Raw genomic sequence first — 9,904 nt, forward strand, 5'->3', positions numbered from 1 at the left:
TCTCATTCACTCCTGGGTGCTCTCCCAATGGGAAATGAAGTTATGCCCCAGTAAACTACTTCTGTAGTCTCATCCTGAGACAGCTGCATGATAACTGCAGGATCTAGGAGTTGTGGTCCCATCTCCTCCGGAGAATGCTATGTTGGAAGGTTGCATTAGCTCATACATCTCATGGATTAATTAGAAGATGGCTCACACAATTAGATGCATTGGAATATAAACCAAAATCAGCAACAAATATTGGACACACACCTGAACATGTATTACTGCAACCTCTCTCGGACAAAAACATCTAAGACTGTAGGACAACTACACTTGTAGATGGAGGAAGAAAAGATTGTAGCATGTGCATACAAAGACAAAAGATGTGTTATCGTCAAAGTGAAAAGGGCAGACTTGTGGAGCCTGCATGCCCCTGTTCCCACCCAAGAGGGTCTGTGTGTCCTCATTAGCTTTTTACTTTGGGACAATTAGGACGTGAAAATTGAGCTGAAGCTTTCCTGAAAATCAGTTTGGTATTCTTAACAAGCATTTATTCATATCACAAAACAGTCATACACTGTCACTTAAATACTGGGTCTGGAAAAAGGCCTATGAAGAAAGGGTGGGAGTCGTGCTAGTAAATTTAAACAACCTGAAGCTTGTTCATCACATTATATCTATTTCCCCCCAAAAAAGCAAAGTCAGACTTTGCGTTTAACCACAGTCAACTTCTTCTTCTTTATCAGGGTGAGAGGGAAAGAGAGACAGACAGATCACTATGGCAAATATTTTATTTCTGTACTAAATTTCATCCAATCAGTTTCCAGGATGTGTAAGTTATCTTAGATAATGCATTATTTAAAACCCAATACAATATAATAGCGCTGTAGCATTAGCAACTCCAATAAAAGACAGCATATATATATGTTACTTATTTATTATTAACATTTTTATATCACCTTCTTATAGAAAGCACTAAGGCATTACCCAACAAATCAAAATAAATAATAGCATCTTTCTCTCCCACCCTCCAGCCACAAAACCATCACGAAAAAACACTAAAATCAACAGTGAAATCATTAAAAGTAATTTAAAAAGCAGATGAGAAACCAAAGATTGACGATCTTTTCTAAAACCTGAAAGAATTGGAATCGCTCATAACTTTGGATGGAGTATCTTTTACAATTTGGGAGAGTGGGGGAAGGCCTTTCCCATGTGTTCAACAAACAAGTTTTTGCAAGGAATGATTTCCTGCTGATCTTATTATCAGTCACATCCATAATAGGGCAAAATTCCCTTAGCTGTGCTCTAAGCCATTTAGTTTTTGAAAGGCTAAAGCCCACATCTTTTCCTGAATCCATAAACCAGTGGTAAACAATTTGGGACTTAAAATACTGCCGCAAATACAGTCTTCATGCAATACCCTAATGACTGCGTTCAGCACCAAATAAAGTTTCCGCACAGCCACCTAAGACACACTTGCAGTAGCCAAGTATAAAGGAAGGAACTGAAGCAACCCAGAAGCCAGGCAAATGAAAAGCACCCCCCCCCCAAATAGTTATCCATTAAGTTATACTTATCTATTTATAGTCCACAAATTGATATCGTATTTGTGGCCCATCAATTCAGCCTCATCTTGTTATTTTTTTTAGCAATTGGCTTTTCCATTAGCACTGTGATGGTGAACCTATGGCACATGTGCCACAGGTGGCACGCGGAGCCATAGCTGAGGGCACGCATGTGTGCGCTGGCCAGCTGATTTTCAGCCTTCCGGAGGACAGGGGGAGGCCGTTTTTGTCCTCCCAAGGCTTTAGGAAAACCTCCGGACGCCTGGGAAGGGCAGAAAATGGCCCAATGGACCTACCGGGAGTTCGTTTCCAAACTTCCGGTAGGCCCGTTTTTCGCCATCCACAGGCTCCAGAGGTTTTCCTGAAGCCTGAGGAAGATGAAAAATGGCCCAACTGGCCTACCAGAAGTCTGGAGGCTTCATTGAGGCTCGTGAACATGCATGGGGGAGGGGAGTTGTGTGCCCATGTGCTGAGGGGGAAGGCATTGCATTATCAGTGTGGGCACGCATGCGTGTATTATCGTGTGCACGTGCACCCTTTTCACACCCCAGTAGAAAAACATTTGCCATCACTGCATTAGCATGTAGCCAGGTTCATGAAGTCCTTTTTTCATGGTTATGTCTAGATTAGTTGTATGCTTTACTTTTAATTAATTAATTATTACATTGTTTGACACAAGCAGCCCAACAGGTGAAATGGCTACCTTTGGAACCCAATTTAAAGTATAGATAGTCCTTGATGTACAATCACAAACGAGCCCAATATTTCCACTGCTAAGCAAGACCGCTCTTAAGTTAACTTTGTCTCATTTTACAACCTTTCTTGCCATAGATGTTAAGTGAATCACTGCAGTTCTTAAGTTAGTAACACGGTTGCTAAGTGAATCTGGCTTGCCCCGTTGATTTGGCTTGTCAGAAGGGGATTGCATGACCATGGGACACTGCAACCCGTCATAAATCTGATTCCGTTGCCAAGCGTCTGAATTTTGATCACGCGACCATGGGGAAGCTGGAATGGTTGTAAGTGTGAAAAATGGTCATAAGCCACCCTTTTTAGTGCCACTGTAGCTTTTGGTCACTAAACAAATGGCTGTAAGTTGAGGACTATCTGCAGTGGTGGGATTCAAATAATTTAACAATGGGGTTCTCTACCCTATTGATTTCTTCCACCAACTAGTTCACCAAACTGCTCAGAAAGTTAACAACCAGTTCTCCTGAAGTGGTACAAACTGGTTGAATCCCACCACAGTGCCAGGTTCTGTATCATGAAACAATAATGTAATAAACACAAGAAAACTGCCTATGACTTATTGATAACAGATTTGTTCAATATTGTGAAAATTGGAGGTAGGTGTGGACAAATGAGGCGAAACAGCTTTATTAATATAACACTAGCTAAGGGCAACTGCTTTAAAGTACGAAGGAACAGAACAGAGGTTTCCTCTGACAGCTCCTTAAATATCCCACTGTCAGACGGCCTAGCCAATCAGCATCCAGGGCGGCTCCTTCCTCTGGCATGGAGCTGAATATGTAACAAGACTGGCAGAAGTCACCAGTTTTCAAGCAATAATCCCCCCCCCCCGGTTTTATTAGGAATTGAACCTGACTCATTACATACATATGCAAAACACAGACTCCACCTCTGAGTTATAGTGATTGGTTGACTCGTTTAATAGGGATACGTATTTGCTAACAGAGAAAAAGATACTGTAAATATTTTTGGTTGCGGGGGGTGGTGGTGTCTGCTTCCAGTGCCAGAGTAGCTTAGCAGGTTTGATCAGGGACAGTGACTGGGGAGATGTGCCACTGATAATTCATCTTTTCCTGAATCTGAAGTAAAGGGGGGGAAGTTCATTGTGCACAGGGGTTTCAAATAGGAGATAGGAATTTAATACACTTTTCTTGATCAAGCTGCTAATTATATGCTTGGAAAATGGCTTTAGAATAGCAGAATATCCGACCAACTGCAGCACCAAGGAAAGCAACAGGAAGGGTTGGCAACCAAAAAATGTAAAATTAGGCCATTAACTGGATCACTCTGAGCCTTCACTCCATTCCTCCCACCATGGTGAGGGGAACTCAGGCTTTAGAAAATTTCGGGAGCAGGCCACAAGTAATCCCATTTCTACTTCTTAAAGCTTGTTCAGCAGCCTATTTTAGGTTCATTACACATAATACAGCCTCTGATTGATCTTCTGCAAGTTTACAAATCGCCCTTTTATAAGATGTTCTTATACATTTGTGTGTGCATGCATATTGGTTCCTTCTTCCCCCTTGAGAGCTAGAACCTTAGTGGCTCAGCATCATAATTGATCACTGATCATAAGTATTTTAAGTGCTAAAAACTTTCAGTGCCTAACCAATTCAGCAAAAGGTAACTGTAACGCGTCTGTAAAGGTATGTCTGTAACATACCTATTCTTAGCCATTTCTTTATGAAGTTTACTTGAAGCACGCCTAGTGAAGCACTTCTAAGATCACTGGTAGGCTGAAAAAAATATATACAAATGTTTCTAGTGAGAGGGACCGTTGATACATGTAGTGTTGTAAATGAGTGCTGGAAACATCAGGCATTAACCTCCAGAGAGTTCTAGCACTGAGAAGCCAATGCAGATGGTTCTGCAATCGTGACTCATCATCCAGGACAAAATTCAAAATGAGCCCTTCTATTTCTCCCTTTTGCCTTCACCATTCTCTGTTCTGCACATATTTTTTATTTATGTGGGGCATTTAGTCCAAGAAAGACGAGAAACCCGAATGAAGAATTGAAAGAATGACCATTTTCAGAGGAAACAATAGAAGGCAGCTTGTCCCAGCAGGCTGCTCTTCAAATGTGCTCAGACTACAACAGCCAAAATTCCCGGCCAACACTGTCCAGAGACCTTCCAATTCCAGCACATCTGGAGATCACTAGGTCGAAGAAGAAGGCTGCTAAAGGGAATTCAGACAAGATGGTCCAGTCAGATCCAAAATGTTGAAGGTTCATTTGGTGATGAAGGGAAATTAAGATTCTCACGGCGTCAGTAACTTCACATGGAAGGTCTCCTTTACAGGAAAGTCATGGGGAAAGTGTTGAAAGATCTAAAAACACTTTACCATTTCTTTTCCACTCTTTTTCATGAGATGCCAGTACTACGTGTCAGCATATTTCCTTTGCATGTACACAGAGAGGGAGGGGGAGAGAGGGAGAGGGAGGGAGTGGGAGAGAGGGAAGGAGGGAGGGAGAGGGGAGAGTGAGGGAGAGAGAGGGGAAGGAGAGAGAGGGAGAGGAAGAGTTTGAACTCACCTCCAGACCTCTACGTTTCCATGTCACTGAAGCCAAGATACTTCTGGCTTGATTATGGAGTAATTATAATTTAGAGAAAAAGGATCTGGTTCCATTTTCCCATGAGCTCTCCTTCTGGCTCCTGTGCTTCAGTTCCTGTAAGGGTAATGCTACTTTGAGGCTTCTGCAGCTCCCTCTCAGCAGCCCCGACAAAATAAGCAAGAATAAAACAAACTATTGCTTTCTCTTTACCTCCCTCCCACTTTTCTCTTTCTATGGGAAAGCATGGAGATTTTTGTTGCTGTAGGACATAGCCTAAGGGCAATTATTTTCACTACTACTTGTTCCCGGCACTTCAAGGAAAGAGGAATAAAATAAGGCACACGTCATTTCAACCTGCTTCTAAGGTTTAGGGCATAAATGTACAACTATACCAACTTTATGACACATGGACTTCACCTCCCAGAATTCCTGAGCCAGTAGGGTTAGCTCAAGAATTATGGGCGTTGTAGACCATAGATCAGTGATGGGCTCCTACTGGTTTGAACCCGTTCAGTCGAAACAGTAGTGGCTTGGTAGCCTGGGTCATTGGAACCGGCAGCGATCCAGGCCTGCCACACCCCCGAACCAGTCCTCCAGGCAGCGACTATGGCACTGCCATCTTGTTTTTTCCTTCTGCGCATGAACAGAACAATTTTCATTGTACTGCGCATGTGCGCGGAGTGTGCATCAAGTGCATGAGTGCACGGCATGCCCACAAGCGAACCAGCAGTAATGACCGCTGGAACCCACCCCTGCCACAGGTCATAAAGTTGTCACCCCTGATTTAGTTGATGGCAATGTGGAATTGCCATTCGTCTGTGTGGTGTCCATTCTCTTTGGGCTCATTTAAACAGCCTATTTTAACATTTTAAGGTTTTTTCCCTCCGATCTGTGAAGGAGAGCAAAAAATAACAAATAAAATATGCCAAATAGCCAGATTATAATCTGCTCCATTAACAAGATCAAAAAGTGGTGTAAACCCAACAGCTTTAGTATAGAACAAGTTAAGGCAGGCAACTGGTATATTATATTATATGTGATTATATATGTGAGAGATATTCGTATAGTAGTATGGTGTGGAGTGATGAGGGGTGATACTAGACTAGACTATAAACAGGAAGTAAGCCACCCGGAAATTCTTGAGAAGGGAGACTATATAAAGTTTGTGTGTGTGTGTGTGTGTATTTATCATATGTATACATATAATACACACACACACACATACAGAGGTGGGATTCAGCCGGTTCGTACTGGTTCGGAGAACCAGTTGTTAAGATTTTGCACAGTTTGGAGAACTGGCTAATTGCACACTCTCTGGCCCCACCCACCGTGCTGGGCCCTGCCCCTCCCAGTCACCCCTTATCTCACCTTGCCCAACTTGGCTGTGGCATCATAGCAGCTCCTGCTCTATGGCCCCTTTGCTCTCTTGCCTCGACCACATGGCCTCCATGGCCCAGCCCACTTGCCTGCCTTCATCATATTAAGCCAAGAACTATGCGAATGGTTGCCAAGGACCACCCAAACACATATGCCTGAAACTTATCCAATTGACTGCAAAGATTAAAATGACTTCCACTTGTTGCAAAGAGCTCAGAACATTACTCTCTTTTACTGGGTGTCTTACAATAGCTGGGCCCTTAGTTAACTGCACCTACAAAGTTCGGTATAAATCTATTTTTCTTACCCCTAGCTTTTTCCAGTTCAAAGTACGGTACTCTTTTTCACTGATCACTGCTGACGGCTGTTATTCTCACCATGAACTTCTGCTTCAGAGTTGTAGAATCATTTGAACAGCTGTACTTCGTATTTGCCAATACGGTAGGATGACAGAAAACGGAAGATGTTACTAATTGTTATTTTTTAAAATATCAAACATGTTTTCCATCAACACAAAGTTCTTATTAAATATCATCAAGTATCTGTAATCTTTTTTTAAGAGAACAAAACTGATTTAACAGGCAATATTGTTCATGGAGGTCAGTGATAAGAGCTTCCCGTTTCAACTGCTCTTTAGTATCCAAGACCTTCAGCCATTTGACTTTACCACCCAGAGTCATTGAGAGTGAGGCAGCATACACACAAGAGTTTGTATGTATGCTGCCCCATTCTCAATAACTCAATGACATTCACTATACATGGACCATTATCCTATCCCAACACCTAATCAAATCTCCAGACCTCTGGAAGCAAATGCCATTCATGTTTCAAGATCATGTTTCTCAGTATTATGATGTCATCTTTTTTAGCGAAATGATATGACTCTGATGAGCTTTTGTGCAAGCCAGGGACAATCCTAAGCACATCTAATCTGGAGTGAGCACCACTGAGTTCACGACTGTCAAATCCCAGGGTATGTATGAAAAAGCGGCTTTCCTCTGAATTGAGAGCCTCTGTCTAAATAAATACTTCAGAATTGGCACACAGACACACACACCCATCTATTGAAAAAGCAAATGCTGCATAAAAATCAGTTGTATGGTTCAACTCAGCTTAATTGCAGTTGTGGAAACTGTGAAGTGAACATAACTTTACCTCTTCTCTTTTGAGAATAGAATAGTGAAAATAGCCCCTTTGCTCTTATATTAAGACAGGTTACTGTAAAACAAACCTTTCCACTAATTTCAAAAAACATCATTCCTAATAAACAGGCATGTCAAGCATAGTCTATTTTCCCTACCTTTCAGCTGCTGAAATTATCTTGCTTAGATTACAATTCTATGTGTACCTTACCTGTGGATACTCACTCTTCCTGTGAATAATGAAGCTTATACTTGCTGATAAATATTGAATGTCACTGGCTGTCACTCTGAAGAGTGAATTTTAAGATACATAACAGGGTTAAGGCATCTAGAAGTGACTCAAATGTTTCTCCATCATCCTGAGATGAAATTATCCCATTCTATCCTATCTACTTGTAGCTACTCAAGACAACTATCTGGAATAAGCAGAGATTTGAAAAAGCTTTATTTGTCCAGGGGGTAGGCAGGGGGAAAATACTTTTACAATATTATGTTGAAATACTGCAATTGCTAGTATTTGCCACAAGATGTACACATTTTAGTTTTATGCTTTAAAAGAGCTAGGATCGATCTTTTAAGGAAAAAAAAGTTTTATTTGAAATTTTAAAAACGTTCATCCACATTTCTGAGTTATGGTTGTTTGTACTACACTTCGAAAAATAATAGCTTCCTCCAAAGCTTTGAGATGGAATTGTTCAGTAGACACCCAGCATTTTTCTATAATGCCGTGTGAGTAGATAATAAATTAGTAGATTGTATGAACCATTAAGAAAAACACACCTCACCAACAAACTATGTAGGTAAATTAATTATGCTGCCTTCCTGAAACAGCAAAATCAAACTTTTATCCCACAATGAATGGCAGCTGCCACACTTTAGTGTAAAGCATCACATGTGAAGCAGGTAGGCCCAAAGGGTGGTTAATCTGGATGGTAGATGAAGGCTATGAAATGAGGAGTAGCCAAGATTGTTATTAAAGGAAAAACTGTTTTAACTCATGCTGCATAGTAAGAATGGACAACCTGAGAACCTTGTGATGTTTGGAACAGCAGTACCCAGCAGCCTCTGTCAATATAGCCAATGAGAAGCTCAGGGGGTCATGAATGACTTATGAGAAAATATTTTTGCAAAGTGCTCTGCCCATCTATAAAACTTACCTTCAAACTTGTTTGAGAGAGAGAGACAGTTCATACACCTGTGAAGGTGCTGGCCTGGAAACCAGTTTGTTGTGAGTTTTAGTTCCACCTTAGGCATGAAGGTGGCTGGGTGACGTTAGGCTAGCCTCTCTCTGCCCCTCTCTCTGCCTCTCTCTGTCTCTGTCTCTGTCTCTCTCTCCAACTCAACTCACAGGGTTGTTGTTGTTGTGAGGAAAATAGGAGGAGAAAGGTGTATTAGATATGTTTGCTGACTTGAGTTAGTCATAAAGTAATCAATGTGGGATAAAAATTGAATAAATGTAGAAACTGAGCACCCTATTCACTTCTGAATAAACATATGTTAGCTTTCACTGGAATGCAACATATAAAGTGGTTAGTGGTTAGGCTAGAATAGGTCTGAGAAATTTTGGGTTGCCCCATCCCTACCCCTTACAGCAAACCCATGTATTTAGGAAAGAAGAGTGTACCTAAAACTCACACAATTGTAGGAGTTATAGAATTGTATATGAATGTATAATTGCTACAGTCTGCACCCTGTCCTGTACCAGTTTAGCAGCATAGCTTTAAGCAACTATAGGGATAGAGCTTTTTATCTACAGCTTCATTTCTTCATGCATCACACCATGTCTTAATGTTTGCCTGTGCACAAGCAAAATATACGTACTTATTAGAGAGTAAATCCCTGTCAATGTAGTAAGACTATTCCTTAAGAAAAGTGCGCAAACAGTGAGGTTACCTGTTAATTAAATAATACCTACCTACCTAACTTTAGCCTTGACTTTGAGGAGTGTGTGTGTCTTAAAACACATTAATTCAGGTCACGTATATCCTCGTAGGTTTTCTAACATATATCAGTTATGTTGCCCACCTTCTCTCAAGAGTCCAAGTGTTTTGAGGTGACAGATAGCTTTATAAATAAACAAATAAGCAAACAAACAAACCGTTGGGGTTTTTTGGCAAGCAAGAAGGAGGGGGAAATTCCTTTACATTGTTTCTTATTTCTTTGTCCTGGGGAATGCAACTGAAGAAACCACATTTAAAATCAGACATTAGATATGCAAATATGTGTTCAGATCAGAGATGCAAAAATTATTCCAATGATTAATAATTCATCATAAAAAATGTCAATTAATAATTCTGAAGTATAATCGGCATCTTTCCAGTGCATCCTTATTTAGGCGGCCTAAATAGAATTGAATATATGCATTCGGTGGAACAGTTACAACTTTTTAAAAAACGTGATGGAATCTGTGAACAAAAGGAAACCATGATTGTCAGCATCAACTTCAGCACCAGGAAAACTTGGACATTCAGGTCACCAACATCCCTGCAACTGCTCCATGGATTTAATTAGCAATTTATCCAGCTACCTC

At 41.0% G+C, this 9,904-nt stretch overlaps 1 long non-coding RNA gene across 1 annotated transcript; it reads right to left on the minus strand.

The window, feature by feature from the left end:
* Positions 1 to 792: 792 nt before the first annotated feature.
* Positions 793 to 9,074, minus strand: LOC148049378 (uncharacterized). Its single transcript, XR_015696072.1, has 3 exons — positions 6,540 to 9,074; positions 4,835 to 4,969; positions 793 to 4,593 (listed from the first exon to the last, which is right to left on the minus strand). It is a non-coding gene; the product is annotated as an uncharacterized LOC148049378 (long non-coding RNA).
* Between the last annotated feature and the right edge of the window lie 830 nt (positions 9,075 to 9,904).

This window comes from Thamnophis sirtalis, unplaced genomic scaffold (assembly GCF_051295495.1).
Source record: "Thamnophis sirtalis isolate CommonGarterSnake01/CBP01778 unplaced genomic scaffold, rThaSir2_p1.2 scaffold_1, whole genome shotgun sequence".
NCBI classification, from domain to species: domain Eukaryota; kingdom Metazoa; phylum Chordata; class Lepidosauria; order Squamata; family Natricidae; genus Thamnophis; species Thamnophis sirtalis.